Consider the following 21,440-nt stretch of genomic DNA (forward strand, 5'->3'; position numbering starts at 1 on the left):
CTCGTTGCGAATGGAGGCCGTTTCTTTTCGCTTTAGCCTCGAAATTGATCGTAAGGGAACGAGTCGAGAATTTCTTGCTTCGATGGAGGAGAAAAGAAAAATGATGGCAAACGGGCTCGCTTACGACACGCTATTCTCCATTTTGGCCCAGAACAGACTAAAAAGGAAACGCATCTCGAGAGTGTCCCGTCAGAGGCTGGAAGAACGGCGTGACGCGACGCGACACGAGACGAGCACCACCAAGAGGTCCAACAATAAACCCATGCTATTTTTAAATCGATTCACGATTCAGGGTGCCGAGGAGACGAGTTCGTTGCAATCGCTACGTCTACGCGTAAACCCGACGTGTCGCGATTCGAGGAGGCCAAAGTCAACCCACGCGAACATCGAGTATGTATCTCGTCGAAGGGATCGAAACTATGCGAATTCTAGTTGGCCACCTTCCGCGACGAAATTAGCCGAGTAATTAGACGATGAATCAAATTGGTCCGAGTGACGAGAGTTAACTGGTCCCTAGTTTTGTATCGAAATTAATAAGGAAATTTGCGTTGCTGAAGATTCTCATCGAGGTGACACGAGATGACTCGACGTAAAAAGAAAACGAAGAAGCGAATACCACCTGTCTGAGAAGCGATCAGCGTTCAACTCTTTCCTGTTAAAGGAGAGGCCGAAAAATTAACGAAGAAGATTCGGTAAAGAGAATGTTGGGTGAGGAGGGAACGGAAAAATTGCAAGTTACGAATTCGCTGAAGTATCAATGACGCATAGATAAATTTACACCGACCGAGTAATAGGATGTAAAACTCGAGGCAGCATCTCGGGCTCTGCCGTTGCGACGCGTTAAGTGCCATCAATAACAGTTCATTCGTCTTTGTCCTGATATTAAAGTTGACCGCTCCTTTGACACGTTTGTTAAAGTGGTTACCGGCGACTTACTAATTATCCGTGCTCGTCCAATTGCAACCGGGACTGTTCGCCGCAGAAAGGCCTTCTTCCTTCGTCGTGATTTGTAAACGAGCTGGCCAACTATTACGAAATAACGTAAATTTCTTCTTTTTTCTCAATCGTCGATCGATCAAACGTTCTCCTCGTCTCATTGAGAATTCTTTCCTTCGATCGGGAAACGAGGAAGGCGAAAGAAGGAAAAGAGGGAGTGCTCTTTCCAACAATAGAAACAAAGGCCACATGGCCCGCGGTAGCTCGAGACTCCAAAGAGCCGGTGCATCTCTCGGTATACATGTCGAACCGTGCAAATATTGGACGAACTGCTGGAATTTCGGGTATATTTTAAGAGATTCATCTGGCCAGTCGGAAAGTTCCAAGAAGTAATTTCGATCTTTACGATGCTTATTCTCGAACGTTGCGTAGCGACGCGACCGAAAGATACGGCAATCCAATCCCACCTCTTTTTTATTATCGCAAAAAAAAATCGCGAGTTATCTCTGATACATCATTTATTCCTTTTAATCTGGAGGTCTGCGAATCTAGGGATCCCTAGATGCGTTTAGTAACTTTTCTCTTTCAACGGCCGAGAGAAATTATTAATAGCCGAAAATATTCCTCGTCTCTAAGTACGAAACGACGAGCTTTGCTTTTCTTCTTCTTTTCTCCTTTCCCTTTGTGTTCCTTCCTTTGCCATCCACTCTCTTCTTCGGAGGTGCACACCAGGGCGCAGCTTCGCGTGTTCGAATGTCAATGACGATGCCGGTGGGCAGCTTGTACGTGTGTTTATCCGAGAGCACCGGCAGCCTTGGTAGGCGCTAAAATTCTCACTTTCAGTCTCGTTGAGGTCGGCCCGTCTGCCTGCCGAAATTCCGGCCACTGATTCACCAAATTGGGACCCGTTCTGGACGCGTTACAACCAGCGGATTCGGCCTGACACCGATCACCGCGAGCGTGAACCGAGGTCGCGTTGCACCAAGATGAAAAGCGGTCTCGTCGCGTCGGCTAATCTTGACCTTTCCCCTACCGCGCGTTAAGTGGATGCTCGTTAAATAGCCGATCGTCTGCTCGAACGTGAACGCTTAGTTTTAGAAAACCAGTAAATTGTCACCTAGGCAATCGCATTTTTTAACACTCCTGTTTATTAGTCTCCCGTTATCCACGAGGCCATCGGTAATAATGTTTTTTTCCTCGAAATAGATAAAAAAAACGCGCTGTTAAAGAATGCAATTCAACCACGCACCTGATACGGCTATCAGCAATAAAAAGGAACAGATAACTCGGCGCGAAGATAAATAAATTCTCATTAAATTCGTGGAATTTCGTTGAGACCATACCAGATTTGTCGGTATTTAAATTTACCGAGAGAAATGATGAATATTTTTAAGTAAGACATTAAAAGCACGAAAGGGTAGAAAAGAAAAGAATGATCGCATCTCGAGAAGCACGATCGGAACGCCGGCATGGAATCATCAATGGCCGGCTTCTAAATTATTACCGACCCTATATAAACTCTCATCGCCCTCAATAGCCGCTTAGCCCGATTATTGGTGAGTTTCCTACCAATTACGGCTACCAATGCGCTCGCTTCGTCTTTTCCAACCATCGAAATTTTCCTTAAATTTTGTCACGAAACCATTGCGATTCGCACTGCTACGTCCGTTCCCTTTCAACTATCTCAATCGAGTCTCGTACATTACTATCAACGAAGGTCGGGAGGATAATGGAGGAGCAAGAGTTGTCCCCAGAGGCAGGAGGATCAGAAAGAGGTATAAATAGAAGGCATTGAGCAAAGAGAGTGTCGAAAATACGCAAAAGCCAGCGATCGGTTCCGGTATGCTCAACGGCCACCCTTGAACAATAGTCCTTCTATCGATTGTAATGAAAAGCATGAGGTTGCTAATCAACCCCTTCAAAGTGAATCAGCACCCTAGCCTTACGTCTCGGGGTATCCGATGAAGAATTCGAGCATCTCATCGAGTACGATAGAATTCGATGGAAGATACATATGCGGAGAAGCGAGGAAATGGCATGGTGGCCGGATATACGACGATAAAACCGAAAGTGGCGTGACGTGGACCCGGTGTTGCCCTCCTCTTGCCCGTCCGTCCCACACGGTCCTCCTCTTGCGGTGCGTTCCTTCGTTTATGCTCCCGCCAAGGTTGTGTTCCGTGTGACCATGCCCAAAGCCATGTCGTATATATGCAAAGCAAATGCAAGGTCGCTCGCGCGTGTCTCTGCCGTTTCTATATACCGTGGCGAAACACGAACACGATCGCCGCACACCAACGTCCAATGTAACCAGACGAAATGACGTGGCCCGAAACGGTGGCTCCGTAAAAATCCCCAGAGTCTGGTCCCGTCTCCTTCTTGGCCTGCAGGCAAAAGACGAAACTGGACCTTGACGCGTGTGTTGGTGGCCATCCTCAATTTTCCATACGATCGTGGGAAAATCGAGGGGAAAATTTGCTGGTATCGAAATCACATCGGATGGTACTTCTAGGGAATTTTCTATTTCGCAATGCCCAGGCAGAGTATCAGGTAGTAGATTTTTTAGTATTCAGGGAGATTCTAGGACTCCTCGGATCTAGGGATTTTTCACAGAGTTTTCCATTTAAATCAGTTGGATAGATTCGAAAAGCTTGTTGAAAGTATAGATAAATGGTAGAAACGAGCTCGCTTCGTTATCAACGGACAACAATTGTCTCTCGGTCGTGTTAGTCATCCGCGGATGAATAATTCATGGCGGGAACCCACTTTACTCGAAAGACAAACATCGAAACGTTAGATCGCTGGCTCGATCGAGATTTTGCTACTGAAGTCGTTCTTCTTTTCCCACGCCTCGATGGGATTTTTATTTAACCCTTTTAATTTAAGGATTTCGATGTGCCACCTTATAATATCAGAGCAAAAATGAATTTAAAAGAAAAATTGAAGAGCAGAAGGAAAGTGAAAACACAGTGGTATAAATCAAAATTTATCTCCCAGGCTGCAGCGAGCGCGGACCAAGAAGAGAAAGAGACGCGCGAAACCTTGCCAGAGGAATCTTTTTATACGGCCTATGGCCACGATCGAGTTTTTTTCGAGCAACATCACACTCTCGACAGCGAAAGAGAAGATTTGGAAAGACGGTGAGACAAAAAGGAGAGGATGAGACAGAAAAGAATTCCAAATAGACATTTCTGTACGAAACAGACAACGAAATACTTCGAGCACCTTACGCGTTTCCACTTCGCCTAGCTGTTAAACGCTCAACCTTGAACGGTATTTATTGACCCATTCTAGATACTAGATTCAAGAATAAGCTGATTCATTACGCGTTTCATTCATTTACCGTTCTACCAAGAGGCAACCGAAAATTCGAGAAGTGCGAATCAAGAGAAAACCCTTTATACGTAATCTAGAAATAATTAGGTATCTATTAATAATTTAATAGGCGAACGAGAAATTCAGGAATAATTGGGAACAGTTTACGGAGATTGATGCGAACTATAAACTAGTTTCTCTTCTCGATGATCGTATTTGAATCTGGACGAGATTCAAGAATATAATCGGGAACAGTTTTCGAAGATGAATTTCCACAGTTTCGAAGATGAAATTCTGATCGTTCGGCAATGTCTGGACATCGAGTTCTAGCATCTCGTGCCGCTGACCTGGTCAGGTAAATGATCGGCCATTTTCTTGGAATCAGCTTCCACGACACGAGTTGCCATGCAACCTGGCTAACCTTTGCCAAACCCCGATGCTTCACGTTCACCCATCAATCTTTTTCACGTGTTTTAATCTCATAAGCAACTACTTAAATATAAATAACTTACAATCAGTCGATAATAAAAAGTGGATGAAAATTCTGCTATTCGGTGCTTGACTCTTACCTGAAACAGAAAAAGAAAATCCATCGTTAGAAAGTTAAAACTCGAACCTAAATCCACGAAAGAAAAAAAGAAAAAACACCCTCTCGAATAAAAGTAACCCAAGTTTTCCCGAAGTAAAGCAGATTTTCGAGAATTGAATTATTCGAGCTATCTTTTCCACCCGCCCACGCGTTTCCCGCGATTCAAAGAGTTTCGACTCGAGACAGCGTGTAGAGTTCGTCGAAAAGGCTCGTCAATCATCCCTCAGCGCGGGCAACTTCCTCGAACGTCGGTCCAACTGTCTGCATCAACGCTCGAATCGAATAGCTAGAGAGGGCCGCGAATATATACGACTTGACGAAGAATCCTCTCAGGCTGGTACCGGGCAATAATTAAGCCTCGCCGGAGAGAGAGCAGGTGCACAGTGCAGCAGCAACGAACGTTACACGAGGTCCTTTTATCCCGTTTTGTCGGCGTTAGAGTAACGAAGATGCGTTACCCTCTCTTCACCAACACACGTATACCTAGACGTGTGGTGGCAACCGGTGAACCGCGGCACTGGGCTACCTGGATGTACCTGGAGACCCCAGTGGTCCGCATTCCAAAAGTCAAGGACTCCTCTCCCGACTAATCCGTGAACGTTGCAGGCGCCTCTCTTTTCGCCACGTGCCTCTCTTCTCCACCTTCTTCCACCACTTTTCTAGGGAGACCCCTCGGCGTGCCCCGGGCCTTCCAGAAAACGCTCGTAGATCATCATCGCGCTGACTACCCCTCGATCGGATCGATCGACCGATCCATCGACCGAGAGGATCTCTTTCACGCTCTCTAATTTTCATAATAAAAGAGTATTCTCTTTCCTTTGAAAACTTTGAGAGAAAAGATGGAAATCGAAGAATAATAATTCGCCAAGAAGAATTTTTTCATTCGATAAACATTCTGGTTTCTGCGACGCGTTTTTGACGAGACACAACATTGCAATGACGATATGCAAATTTCCAGAGGAGTAGAATTATTTAAATGTTGAGCAACAAGACGAGACAGTCTCAGGGACAGAATCGTGTGTACCTCTTTCAGACACGTCTTTTTTCAAAATGAACTTTGTCTTTGCTATTGTCAACGGAGGAAAAGAAACAATTTCCTCTTCTTTTCCAAAAGATTGAATTTTAGAAATTTAATTATTTCGACGAACCGTCATGATACAGAGCACTATTTTACTTTCTTCTCTGCGTAGAAGATCGGTCATTATCATATATGCGAATTTTCGTGGTTCCAAAGCCGTCCTTGGAGGCGTAAAGGTGCGCGCACGCGTTGAAAATCAAGCGACCTAGGCGAAGGTTGAACAGAAAACGATGCCTGCAGGCAAAACGGGATACGGCTATTCTCTGTTCGGGCCAACAACTATACCGCTTCCGACTATGACAACGAAGGTCGACGTAAGAAATATCGAGGAGGACCCGTTAGCCAGCCGAAACACCTAACTCACCTACCATTATTCTCGCATCATTTCATTTTGTTATTCACACGGGACACCGATCGGTTAACTCACTTTCCATCGAAACGGAATGCCGAACAACCGTTTAACCCGTTCCATACCGTAAAACATTTCGATGTAACATCGTTGCGTTACATTTAACTATCGTCTCTCTAACGCTAAAGATAGAAACAATCCTGTGATGTGAACGAGTGAAAAAAAAAAACGAAGTCGTTGATGAAAATCAGAGGTCTCGACGGATATACCTTAATAAGGGAATCGTACCTTGACGATCGCAAACCGGTGTTACAATGGCGCAGAGTTGACTGAAAGTGGGTGACCCAAGGATAAGAGAATACGAAAAAACAAGCTTGGACAATCGTTTCATCGACGCCGTTCATCCCTTCGAAGAATTGATCTTTGATGAATTTTTCATGTAAAATTTCAATCAATGCTTGTCGGAAATTGAAAATAAAAAATTTCACCATTTTCTTTATCATTTTCACCTTCCCTGAGATCCATTGATTTTCATTTTCAAAAATGAAATTTCATCCCTCCAAAGGGGTGAATTAAAAAACGTTAGCGTTCGATAAGCCGTACAGGAATCGGGCCAGTCGAGACGGAACACTTTTGTCAACCCGCGTCTAATCCAGTATCACCGGTCACGTAGGAAATAAAAAAATAAAAAATCGGTGTACGTTCAATGACCGAGTTCGAACCATTAAATAGCAACAGGTTTCGCTGCTCTCTAAGCGGCTCAAGAGAGCCGCGTGACGTGTACATACTCTCTATACGTCCCCGTATATCTTTCTCTGTTCTTGAAGGCCCACGGAGGCGGATAAAGGCGAGAATAAAGTCGAAAGGCATTCACCCTTTGGTGAAAGTAGTTCTCCGATCGATGTCGTCGCCACGTTCTACCCAAGACCCGACGCCGACAAGCGAGCCTCACCTGCGCCAACTTTGTGTGCGTTTTCAGTATGCAACAGGAGGCTTTCACACGCTCGTAATTCGCGTTTTTACGCGGTTTCATCACGTTTTCATCCTTTGGATTTTATTTCCTTCGCAGCCAATCGGCGAGTCTGCTCTCGTACAGGTACCAACGATTCGTCGTTCCACTTAATGGCTCGACTTTTTTTCCCCCTCGAAATAACGAAACCGGGACTGGACATTTTTCTTGGATAATCAAATATTCTAATACTCGAAAATTTGAATGTACAAGCAGGCAAGAGCGAGTCGAGATCCCCTAGCGAGTTTTCGCGAGTCAACGCGAAAAGCTTTCTTTCCGGAAAGTGTCGAGCGTAACGTCTCGAGAGTGAGAGCCAGCCTCGTTTGAGTGTTAATACTAATTTCACTAAGTATCCGCCGTCTAATGAAATGGACGTCGCCGGCTACAACTTCGTCGCGGCAGGTCAGTGACCCGTTAGAGTTTAGATCGTCCAGGAGAGGAGTGCGCGTTGAAATAATCATTGGAGTTAGAGTAGAATTGTCGGTGTCGTTCGGTCGATTGAAAATGAAAAATAAATAAATGAACAATTGATTGCAAGATTTTCGAAGAATTTTAAATACCGTGACACGAAAATTGTTAGGCAAGGGATAAAATTAGATCGCGTTTCGTTTCTTCTTCTTCTTCGCGGTAGTGATTTAATTGCCTGAAGAGGCCGGCAATTGATCCCTTCGCGATGATTCCAGTCATTAGGCGGCGCCTTCGAGTGTTTGAAAGGGTCACTGACCTTCCTCAGGCAAGTTTTGTAAGCAGCGTTTCTATCGTTAGGTACACACACATATATACCAGTCGAGAGCAGGGATTACGTTAAGCTTCTGTTCCTTCTTTCTATCCACCGGTCGACATGTTTTTTCAATCTCAATGTTTGCCAGCTACAACGCGTGTTACAGGTGGTATCGATTCGATCGTTTACTTTCGATACGACTTCCTGCTTCTATTCCCGTGTTTTCTAAAATACTTTTTTTCAAATTCTCGTTAAACCTTATGCTATACATTGCTAATGTTAACCGGCCGGAAAATGGGAGAAGTGGACCGCCTTCGAACAACTTCTCCCCACCTCCGCGCGTTAATCGAGCGTAATCAATTAAGACGACAAGTACACATTTCTTCGTTCAATGTCGAAGCGAAAAGAGTGAACGGGTAGTTTCAATGGAAAATCGATCGATCATGTGTAAAACTTATTTTTACGCAACCTTCGGCTGGATTCTTTTTTTTTTTTCCAAGAAAATTACAAATAACCTGAACGGTTTGAAATTTCTATTGGTCTATTACACAAGGTAATAGAACACGTACGTCTATTTACGCTCGAAAGAAAAAGAAAGGAAAGGAGGTCAGAGTTTCGGAGGCTTTCAGTTGGTCGGCGGAGGCAAGGATTTACGGGTTCCGTTGGGTCCCCTGGTTGCGCAACAACATCGGACAATGTTGGGGCAAATTTGACGAACTAACAGTAACCACGTCGTGACTGTTAGACGGAAGAACGCGTAGCGTATACGGTGACCGAGTAACAAGGAGGTCAATCACCTTCCTTGGAATATTTCAGCAGAAGGGTTCAGTTAGACGTTAGAATACAGTTTTCGGCGGTTCGAAAAAAAAGGAACCGGCTTTGAACAATTCTCTTTTGATATGAAAATATATGTATTTACAAGTTCGTTGCAAACTTTCCTCCCGTTATTTCCTCGAAATTTCATTTCCGTCCGAACGAGACGAAACGAAGCGAAACAAGAGACAATCTGGTCGACCCTAGTTAGCCTACTTGATGGAACGAAATTACAGTAAGCCCGCGAAGCGCGAGCGAGAAAGAGGAGCGGTAAACTCGGAGCAGGGATAAAGGAATCTCAAGCTCGAAACTTTATTCACAAGCGTCCGCTATAAATTCCCAATGAAACGTGCTACGACGTGAATCGAGTTGTACCAGCCGCGTTACGGTTGTACCAGTAAACTAATTAACCACGTTAATGAACCGTGATATAAGAGGCAAACGTACGCGGTTGCATTGCCGATGTGTATCGCGCGTGCCCCCGGGGGTTAACATACATCCTATACATGGACACCCGAGACCTTTTTCGGTAAGAAACAGCATCGATTATCAGCGAGATCGCGACGATTCGCCGATTACGCGTAACGGTATCGTCGCCTACTAATTATACGAAGAAAAAAAAAAAAAACATTTAATCGCGGCAAGGATTCGTGTCTTCCTTTTCCTTTTCCATTTCTATCTCTTTATTTTCATCCGGAAAGGATAATGTTTTTCCACGAAAATTGTGCAATCTCGTGTTTCTCACGCATCGGGAGTAACCGGTGCATCGTGTTCTGCGATGCAACTCGGTGCAAGGAAAAGGAAGATTACGTTGCAAAACGCATGCAATTTGTCGCGTCTCGTTTTACATAAGAGACGATCGAGCGTTTCGAGGCGTCGAGCTCGGTAACCAGAATCTTTCTCGAACCGATTATCCTGTTAGCGTGCCTTGCGGGGACACTCTGAGATCAAAGTGTTTCAATTTTGCGCGACTGTCCAATTTCGAAACTATCTCAAACGGTGGAAGGTTAAAGAAAAAAGGGGGGGATCGGTCCAATTGTCAGGATTATCGAGATACCGACTATCGTCGTCGTCGTCCTGGATCAACCTGGACCAACCTGGACCAACCTCCAGGATTCGCGCAGGTGCATCGCGGGGACGATTGATTGTCGCGAGTCGGTGAGGGTGGTCGGTACAAAAATACACGCGCATATCATCGGGTCGATACGCCAATGGAATATTGGCCGTACTATTGAGTCAGAACCACCATACATTAACATATTTAATGCGGCGGGCGCGTATACACGCAGCCGTTTACGTTGCACGTGCACGGTATGCACACGCACACGGTGGCACGCATGCGCAAACTATGCACTCCAAGAGTCATTGACCCGCGTATAAAACACTCACACGTACGCGTTCGCACCTACACGAGAGTCAGCGAGCCGCGGAGCCGTCGTTGGTTCGCGTTCGACTACGGTGGTGGTGGCCGGCGATGCCTTGGCCGGTGGTGGTGGTGACGGCGGTGCAGTGCACTGCAGTTGCAGCATTGCACAACGCGGGATCGTGTGTTCGCGAGGATTGTGTTCTCCTCGCAGTTATTATTATTACGAGAGAGATGCGAAAACACGGCGCGGGGTTGAGAAACCTTCGGCTGCCTACGACGAGGACGATGACGATCGCGATCACGGAATAAGACTCGAACGCATCCGCGAGACGATTCTTCGTATTCTTCTCCTACCTGCTCCCGATCAGGATACTTTAGCCATCGAATCGAATTATTATTTCGGTGTCCTAAGAGTCATTGCAAGATAAAGAATGTGCATTCGGCTATCGTTTATTCGAATTACTACTCTCGCTAGAGTAGGTGATATAGAAACGTCAGATTGTTTCAAAGTGTCGATTACGAACGAGGCTGAAACGAGACGAGAAGGGATCGGCAACGATAACAAACAAATTGTCCCCATGAAAGAGCACCATGTGTCCCATTTACGAAAACGTGGCCGATTAAGAAATTGCGACGCGGGGTTAACCAGCACGACTCAGCTCTAATTGCTGGTTAACGTAACGCTTCTACGCCTCTCTAACTCTATTATTTCAATATCCATCGCGTGCCATCTGTCCTAACGCCGTTCGATTCAGTCGAAATTTCACCGAATTTCAACGAAATCAGATGCGAGAGACGACGAATTGCCGTGACTGGCCCAGCAACGACAATGACTATTACCCGATTTTCGAGAGATTTGCGGTCTGCCGAGCGGCGAACGGTCGACGGCCGGTCGGGAGTGGGGGAGGGCACGGTAAAAAGCCCGGGGACCGCAGGGACCCACGCGAAACGGCCGCGAAACAGCGTAGTTGTTGACTCGCTGACTGACTAAACTAATGACATCGTTACTGACTGGCCTGGCCTTATGCCGCCCTCTCTCTCGCACCGGTAGCCTCGCGCTGCTTTTTCTCTTTCTACCTTGGCTGCTGCGGCGATGTGTGCGCGCGAGTGCAAGCGGTGCAACGGCGCACTCTACCACCGATGCACTTTCGCGCGAGCACACATTCACGCAGTCGCACATTGAGCACAGACTGCGATCACTGCCGAGTTCAACGATCCCTCGGCTCGTCCCTCTCGCGCCCTCCTCCCTCCCAACAACTTACCCTCCCTTCCCCTCACAGGCTGTAGCTTTCTATCTCTCGCTAACTTTTCGCCCGTCTTTCGTCCTTGTCTCTCGTGCCCGCTTCACCGCACCCTCGCTGCCCCTTTCTCTTTCTACAGCCTGGATATATCTCTGTCCGTCACCCTCCTCCGCCCTTTACCCTCCTTTTTCGAGACTTCTCTCACTCTCTCTTTCTCCCTCCCACTTTTCTTTCGGTGCATCGTCTCTCCTCGTTCTATCCAACGCGCCCGGTATCTCGCCGCTCCATCTTGTCCTTTCCTTCTATGCCCTCCTATCTCTTTCCCTCTCGATACCACCCTCCCACCCTGCCACCCAACCCTCGGAGTCAAACTCCGCACGGCTACTCTCGTTCCTTCTTTCACCATCTTTCACGCGAGCGCAACGCTCGGTGCAGCCGGACAGCGGCGCGTTCGCCAACGGAGAGTGCAACGTCTGGGGACCCCCTTTCTCGTTGCAGCGCCGAATGGGATATCGAGGAACGATAATGGACCTTTTCGCGGACCGCGATCCGTCTCGAGGATAGAAATTTCCATGGAACCTCGACGTCGGATTTTAGCCGTTTCGCGCGCTTTTCTCGCGCCAAAAACTCGTTCAGCCGAGACGAATCGGAGAAGCGACCGGGTCGCGTCGGACGAATCGCAACGCTCCCGTTCGTCGTCGCGTTTTCACGCGAAGATAAAGGCCATCGAGGCTTATCTGCCGGAACGTCCTCGTTTCGTTTCACCGGGCACGTTCGATGAACGCCGCCCGTTAATCGTCTTAACGAGCAATAAAATATTATCCAAGGGAGACGGAAACGTGCGATGCGTGCTCGCGCGAACATCGTCGAAAGCGAGAGTCGTACGAAATACGTATGTATTCCCTGGCACGCGAGCGCGCATGTGGGCGCAGAAATACGGCCGATCGACCAGCCGCATCCGTGTGGATGCGACCGATGCGTCGATGCGGATCTACCGGCTGGAATGTCCGGTGCAACTTTATCGCAGCTGATCGTGTGTTGGATTCGAAACGACGTGGGAGTGACGCGGTACGCGCCAACAACTCGTCACGGTGTCCTAGTAATGGCGAACACACGCGGTCGACGTTCCATTTTTTGGACGCGTTCGTCGTTTTCTCGATGACGATGCACTTCTGTTTTTGCACTCGACCCGCGTACACGTTGCTCATTAGCTGCGTCATACTCGCGGATGCCTCGGATACTTTGCGCGATTTCCTTCGCGAAACGAACAGATTCTATGCCGGCCTGCCGCTCTAGCCATTGTACAGTGTAACGTTTGCCCAATCTAGCGGGGAGAAAAATCGATTTTGCAAATGACACAGATACGCCCAATGACATAAGCGAAATGTCCATTTCATCGGAAAATGTTAATATTAATGTAATTTAAAACTGTCGGAAGAAAATTCAGATAGCAACTTTGAACAAATTTGTATAATAAATATTCTGTATACTTGTTTAATGTATAAATTAATATAAATTAACAAATATATATAATTATCAATATTTAATTAAGTATCATGTTTTTGACGAATAGAAAAACCAACAATAATTAGTATTTCTTTCCCGCCAGATTGGCCAAACGTCACCACTGTGTCATCGGAAGAAATACGAATGAATTGTTCTAGATTCTAAGGGATCTTTAGTTGACTCGATTGATTCGTAGGTACGGCCAAGTTCTGAGATAAAGGTCTGCTAGTTGGTAACGAGCGGCGAAAGTGTGACGGAATCGAGATAGGTCCGTCAATTGGCGCGCATTATGAGAAAATAAGCACGTTCATACGTGACACGGCTGGTAGGAGCAGCCAGAACTGACCCCCGTGCTTAAAGGTCAGTGCGACTCGGTGCTAACGACTCGATAACCACCATGATTGTACATATATTGGCCATCTTATCAAACGCGGCGCGCCGTGGGCATTAAATTCTATCACTTTCCCCCTGCGTACAGAGCTATTTCGCTCGTCATCTCGAGCGTAGCGTCGCCACGATCACCAACAATCGTTTCAACGCTCGATTTTCTCCTTTCAGAAGATCTTACCAAGCTTGAAATCGAACGATAATCGTCTTTCGGCAAAGAAAAGGTAAAAACTTTCAAAGGAATAGAATTACACCCGACTGCTATTCAGAGTTCCAATGTTATGTCCACCTTTTCGCTCACGTTTTTCGTCCCACATCCACGTTATTGCAGACAAGGCGTGGCCTTGTGTGCAGAATTTTAACCGGCGATAAGTCGAGCGAACGAGTGAGCGCGATAACCGGAATGAAAATTCCTCTCGAAACACCGCGCCCCTACCTCCATCGTTACTATTCCCCTTTTTCTCCCTTTTCCCACTCCAAGAAGAAAGATCTCCTAAATTTCGTAGATCGCCTCCGTAAATCAGACGGTTCTTTTGATTGAAAACAGTCTCGACTAGCCGGTGGGTCTGCTTCGCTCTCCGCACGATCGCGTCGAGGTTGATTTATCAACGCGTTACTAGAAATAATTAGCCGCCAGTTGACAACGCTTGCCACTTTCTAATTCCCCGATCACCGGTAGAATTTATCTATTCGGACTTCTCGATAAATTATCGATTTACGAAGCTTTATTTCCAAAATTTCCAACTCGAATTACAAACGACTGGACAACGAGATCGATCGGCGATTATTTGTGCTCCAGATCCGCGTTAACCGTATAATTAATTACCGGAAATGAATCGAGGAACGAGCAACTTTATCGCTTAACGATCGATCACAGGCCAGGTCTCGTTTATCCGTCAGATAAATACATTAGAAGAGCTTAGATCTCGTCGGTGGGATCGATGGGAATGTAAATGAGAGCGCAGGATCGAGTGCATCGAGGCGCATCGTTCGTTCTCGTAAACAAACGGTTTACGATCGCGGTGCACGCATGCATCATCGAAGGAACTTTTAATAGTTGGCCGTCGGCTTTAGTCGCAATAATCGTGTCAGCGGGGAACGTTTATTGCCTCCAGCTGGGCAGCTTTTGGAAACTGGTCAGGAATCTTGAACGCCACATGGAGACGTCTATCAACGCGCGGACCTAACCAACGTCAATTAAAACGCTTTATGACCGGACTGTCTCTCTTACGCGAGCTTCCTCAGCCTGGCGACGGGAAAATTTCAAAACGCTTTTCCGCGAGCTCACCGATTCCCAATAAAATCCGCCGAACGACGGCTGATTTAATCGGCTTAGCATCGCGGGATCGCGAAAATCTGCCAGCTAGCGGGCGGGTATGATCCTCGAGGATCGCGGGAGGAAAGAAACTTGCGCCGATAGAACGCGTCTCGACATCGAGCTGCTAAGTTATTTCTGTACGGGCGCGATGCGGTCTCCGACGTGCGAGAGGTCTCTGTATAGAAATTCTACCCTTAGAATTTCATTTTACCAACGAACCATTTCCATCGGCAAAATTAAATAAACTTCGAGCAGTCGTCGAAGATTTGCTACGAAAACAATTCCATAGCCCGGACAAGATCTCGGCTATCGAAAGGAAAGAAAATTCTTCGCTATGCAAACAATGAATCGAGCAACAACGAAAAAACAACCACTCGATCCTTTCCTTTCTTTTTTTTCTTCTCCCCTTCGTCGAGGACCCTTGGGTGCCTGAAGCAGAGAATACGCGAGAGTATAAACCGACACGGTGAGAAAAAGAAAAATTCGACCGATCGGCCTTAACGACCGGGTTATCGGCGAACAAATCGTGTCATTGTTTCAACGATTCCGACTGAAAGCGACAATATTGTGCGCCGTATTGCAAACGCACCGCGTGTATCGGAGCGAGGAAACTGGGACGGCAACAACGGCGATAACAAAGAAGCCACTGCAACACGCTTTTGCGACCATATTTCATACACCTATTACGTATGGTATATCTATATAATATGTATGTTATACAGAGGCGCGTTGTGCGCCTCGTTTACGGCGTTAGATAGGTGATAGAAGCAGCCGTTTGAAGCGCAAAGTGTTCGATAAACTTCTTACTTGACTCGACACGTTTCTCTTGGTAAAAACAAACTTTCGGCTGATTTTCAGAGGAAAATACAACTTGGTCTTTCAAGGAAGGGAATTTGTCGTGCTTGTTAACCCTTACGACTGTTCCCTACTAAGAAGGAATCCTCGCTTGAGAGATTCCCGAGGATTCTTCAGTCCTAATCCACGTTTAAACTTACGACGCATAAAAGTCACGAGGAATATCCGTGGTTGGGTATCCTCGAGGAACTTCAGAGGAACCTCGACGTTTTAGGAGGGAGCAGACGGTCGCGAGGTGTACAGGGTGTCCCGATACGAAAGGGTCTATCGTTTAGAAATTTGATTACCTAACAATTGATAATTATTTCTGATTTTCGAATGAATTTTTGAAGGAATCTCGCTCGATTTTTCAAGCATCAATTACACGACACCCTGTATATCACGAACGAGGGAGAAAGTTTCCATTGCTCGTTTCGAGTCCTCGAGTGCAGGGGGAGACGCGTAGAGGGGCAAAAAGACGGACCATAAAGAGAGGAGAGGAGAGGAGAGGATCGTGACGGCGCCGGTCATTGGCCCGTTGACGCAGGTATATACACCAACGCCTAACGGAGTGTACACGTCCGTGTTATGTACTTGCATTCGCCGAGTCAAGGATGCGATTTGCATACGGTCATCGGATGTCTCTACGTTCGCACCAGAGCCACACTGACATGTCTGGTATTCGTTCTCTGTCGTTGGCCCGTTCATACGAATACGCATGCGGAATAAAGAGTGTCCGCTCAGCAAACGCGATACCATAGATATTTCTTCTCTCTTTCGGCTATGCGTAATTATAATCGGTTCTGCCCCGAGACATTATTCTTACCCTCGCGTACCCTTAAGGACTCCCTTCTTTCACCTCTCCTCTCTTTACTTTCTTTTTCTTCTTTGGCATTCCCGTTTTTTAACCCTTTCAGGTGCAGTGGTTTTCTTTAATTTGCAGATTTTTTCAACATGCGAGTACTTTTTATACTCTTGGCTTATCTGCTTATAATTAGTTTTTTTTTTCAGAATTTTTCACATGCCAGTTTTCTAGAAAAAAATTTTTAAATTATGCAATATTCTGACGTTAGCAAAAACCTTTGATTTCGATAATTTGTTCGGAAGAAAAATATGCCCGTCAAAGGGTTAAAATACAGTTAAAATTCTAAATTAATGCAAGAAACTAAGTCGTCGTCTGACCAGACGTCTGCATCTATACCGTGACAGTAGACCGTGTTATTTTACCGAATAAATATTCTATTCAACGGATTCGCGTTTAAAAGTAAGAGTAACCTCGCAAAAAGCTGCGCTCGCGGTTGACGAAGTTAAATGTTCGGTAAATTGTAAAGACAGGGATTCGATAATAAGTGGAAGATAATGCGAGCCAGGTTCTCTGGTTATCTCGGTTACGCTAATACTAATGGTGTTTTATGGACGGCCTATACCGTACGCATATTTTACTGACTGCGCCCGAGCATTTGACGATTGCTCAATTAGCAGTTCGCTTTTTTTCAGAAATATCATTACGCGACGCGTTGAAACATCTATGCATCGTTGAGCAACCGACGTCATTAGGTGGAAAATACGAAGGAAAATATTTGGAAATCGTTGATGAAATCGTTTCGAATAGCTTCGAGCGTAAGTATTTGGAAAATACGAAGATCAGCATTGCCATTGACAATCAAAGGTATTCGGATCGTCGTTCAAAGCGGTGTTGAACGGTTCGTAAAACGGTGAGCGCGCTCGTGGAAAACGAGAGAAGTTTGGAGAGCACGTTGCGAATAAACAGATCGTGTGGGACGCGACGAAGACAATTTTAGACGAGGGACCGAATTTGAACAGCCGGCACGCACGTTGATATCGTAAATTGCATCGAAAAGCTGCCTGGATCGCGCGTCATAATTTCATTCTCATTCCGTTCCCGATACGAAACGAGCCAACAGCAGTTGGAGCATCGGCTTGGTAAACAATTCTACAGGGTGTCGAGTCGGTTAATGTCAAAGAAAAATCGCTTTCGAGCGCGAAAGAATTGACAGGAGGAAAGTTTCCTACTGAAACGTTCACCGAATGACCCGAATCGCGTTCACCTTCGACCATCGACGGCACACTGACCATCCGACAGTTTCGTCCCAGCAAAACAACCGACCGATCCGATTCCTCAGTCCGGTCACGAATTTGCCCGTCGATTTCGTGCAGAGAAAGAGAAAAACAGAACGAACCTTCATCCCTCGGACGACTCGGGAATACCCTGCCGTTTAAAGCGCAAAACGTCAATCAAACGTAAACAAGCTTGTAAAAAAATTGAACCACGATTCTGGGTAAAATATTCCCTAGAATTTCCACCCTTAAATAATGAAAATCTACCCTGACAGGAGAAAGGAAAAGGAAGAGTTGCCGATTAAATTCGACGGTAGTTACACTTTCGAAATTGGCATCAGGTGGAGAACGTGACTTCCGTTTTCTACGTGATCGGAGCGTGTAGATGCGAGTGGAACGACGCGAGGCGACGCGACGCGACGCGTCCTTGGCTTGCCTCGAGGATCGAGCGAGAACTCGAAACGGAAGGCGCACCGCTCGTGTAACAAGCAGCGATAGATAACTATAATAAACTCGCCTCTCGAGAGTGGCGTGGCTCGCGTGAGGTAGGTCAGCGTCCCACTCGCCGGCAGGAATCCCTGGCACACTCCTATTTCCTTCCAGAATGCCGCGTACACGATCCAACTATCGCGGTGTTGATTCGTCAAATTCTTCTTTAACCCATTTTCCCTCCGAGACAAGCCCGAAATTTCAGGAGGGAAGGATGATTCTTGGTTCGAGACGAGTCTCTCTGGAATTTCTCGCGAGCCGGTTAAGAAACGCATCTCGTCCGGACGAGTTATTAACCATAAATTTGTTCCACGGTTACGAAGCCACGGCTCGCCGTCTGAATAAGAAGAAGCCTTTCCGAACAACAAAAGACAACCACTCTGGTCCATTGTTCGGCTGCACCTTGTGATTTTCAGCGTACCTGGACTAGAGTTGGTGCTCCCGCTGATGTCCGTCACGTGATTCCTCTGAAACGAGGCATTTGCATTCCTCCCCTATACCGTGCCTCGGCTGATTTAAGAAGGGAATATATACGCTCGTTCGCATCTTCTCCGCGCCAGTATACTTGTTCTTTCCGTCGTGGAAACGAGTCTCTGAGACAGTAGAACGAGTCCGCGTGAGGCAGGTCAGGCGTCCTCGGCCAAGGGAATGATTCATTTTCAGAATGGGCTTCTTCATCGAGGCATTTGCATGCCTCCTGGGCCTTCTTCTCCTTCTCTTCTTCTTCTTCTTCTTCTTCTTCTTCTACCTTCGGTAACCATCTACGCATCGCAATTTTTCCAACCGATCTACCTCTCTTATCTCCTCCTAACATGTTTCTCTTGAAAAACGATTTCGAAGTTGAATGGTAAATTTTCGATCTCGTATGAAAGTTGTGAAACTTTGTTGTTTAGATGGTGTACAGATAAAAATAAGTAGTCCATCGAGCGCAGTTTCCATCGTTGGTGAAATTGAATAATCCTTTGTTCTCGAGCGAGCTGCTTTCTGCGAGGAAAATCGCTCTCGAACGGGAGGAATTACGTGAAGCAGGTCAGTGTCACTCTCACAGGAGAAATCATTCTTCGTACCCTTCACTCGTACCACGCTTGATAAAACTATTAAGATTCTCTGTAATCATCGAGCGTCATCCGCGTCCGTCGTTGAAAGAAATCCAAGGTACAACATACCGGAGAACCGATAACAATTTTCCTACATACCGCACCGGTAAACGTATTATAATCGAGATTCAAACTATGTTTTCAACGATTATCGAAACTTTTTCAGATTCCCTTTTTATATTCGAAAATAAAAGGCACGATCTAGACACGTGCAGCGAGGTAACGCAAGCTAAACTAACGACAGACACCTGCAGCCGAACATAAATAATCCGAGCGAACGAGTATGCATATATCATATGCTCAACTATAATAAGTTGAGTTGTATCCGTGGCTTTCAGGACCGGCCTCTCGTAGAACCGGCGAGGCATGCGAATATACAGGGTGTGATCGAGAATATATTTTCACGCGAATCGAAAAATCTCGCGTTTATCGAACGATAAACTATTATAGGTAAAGTAGTATAGGTCAGTGATCCTTCCTTACCTCGCCTACTTTCACAATTTCTTTATTCATTGTCAGAAAAAGATCTAAAACCTTCTAATAAAGTGAAGAGAATAGATCTGGTATATCAGAAGTAGGTCTAACGTTATGGACTATTTGGACCAGAGTGTTGTAGGTCGATGATCCTTCTCGACACCTGCTTTCACTATTTTTTATCTGAATGAAACGATTCCCGACTAGGCCGAAAATAATCGATCGATATCCCTCGATAAGGTGTATCGTTCAGATAAAAATAAGAAGATAGGTCAGTGATTCGATATCTGATTCGTGTACCGTTCGGTTTCAATAAAATCCCACGAAAAATGGAATAAAATGATATATATAGATAAGCTGAATCCTCTGTGTAGTGTGATTAGAAGCTAAGCTTGCTTCCTACTTTCGATGTCTCTTTATCTCGACAAGTTTCGTATATTAGATAACCGTAGGCTAATTAACCGAAAGAAACTGGGTCAACTTGTGCTCGTTATCGTTGAAATGTTTTAATCGCTTGGGAAATATGTGACTCTTAAAATATATTTTCTATATTAATTCGTTTCGGGTCATCGGGCTCGGTGCTCCGAATAAAATTAACCACCGAGCACCTTTTTAATTAGTTTCATTTCTTTCTTAACCCTTGATTTTCTTGATTTTCGAAACTGAAAGCTCGTCGGTGTATTATTTGCGGATCATCGATACAGATGAAATCGGTGATGCGTAGAACAACGTCAGTCGATTGCATTTGTATCGATATAAAATTGGCTAGTTTCAACTGAGCTCGTAAACTTAATCGATTGATCAAGTGTTAAAAGATTGATACAAATTTCTGCTTTGTTACGTGATGCATAGTCACGGTCATGTTACAAACAGATAGTCTTTCAACGAGAAGATACAACGTTCAAAATAAATTCATAATTTAAATCTTCCAATTTAACTTTTCTGGTTTTAATTATTTGATTGCGTATCGCACTTAAAGCATCGATCACGAAATAGAATTTTAGTGAATTGTTTTTTTTTTTTTTTTTGATAAAAAGACGAAAGATCGAAAGCACGAGGAGAAACTTGGCGCAAGTGGAGGCAAGACAATTCCCTGGTAAATTAGACGCGAAGCTGATAGGCCATTCAAGGCCGCGTGCTAGCTACGAAGGAGAATAGCGCATTTTTCTAGGCTATTGATTGCGTCTACCGAATATAGGGTAATATTCAATCTACTTAATGGCACGGTTGCCTGCGTGCACCGTCCTCGATTTCATCTCACCGTCAGTCGTGTTGGAATACCGGGCCTCGATGTTCTTTTTTCCTTCTTTTTTTCCCCTTTTTTCGTTCCACTTTTGCATCTAAGCAAAATACTCTGGCCTCACCTGACCCGCGTCTTAACTCTTTTTCCCCCGTAGCAAGAAAGAAAAATTCCCTTTTCCTTCGAATAATCAAAATCGAAAACGATCGAAACGTGTTGCGATTCTCGATACCCTTTTACATAGAACGAAATGAAATCGGATCGATTCGCGTGGAAACTATCGTGAAATCAACGTTTCCACGCCGATCGATCTCGCCGAAAGTCTGACTAATTCCGTCGAATGAATCATTCCATCCAGTCTCGAAAGAACACGGCCAAAGTGCATTGCACCGACACCAAATTGAACTTGAATCCACGTTTGCTACGCTACGCTCGCTCGCTCGCGAGATAACACTCGTTCGATCGTCGCGCTTCTTTAAATAGTACGCGCTTTTTCCCGGGCTTTTTGTTTCTTTTCTTTTTTCGCGCGCAAAGAACCGCGCGTTGCGTAAGCAGCCGGAATACGTATCTTCGGCTCGATAACGCCCGACGAAATTTTCATC

General features: G+C 45.7%; 1 protein-coding gene across 2 annotated transcripts in view; it reads right to left on the minus strand.

The window, feature by feature from the left end:
• LOC114878019 (ABC transporter G family member 9) overlaps positions 1–21,440 on the minus strand; it is an 89,539-nt gene that overhangs the window by 61,667 nt on the left and 6,432 nt on the right. The window lies entirely within an intron of this gene.

This window comes from Osmia bicornis, chromosome 12, assembly GCF_907164935.1.
Source record: "Osmia bicornis bicornis chromosome 12, iOsmBic2.1, whole genome shotgun sequence".
Lineage (NCBI taxonomy): Eukaryota > Metazoa > Arthropoda > Insecta > Hymenoptera > Megachilidae > Osmia > Osmia bicornis.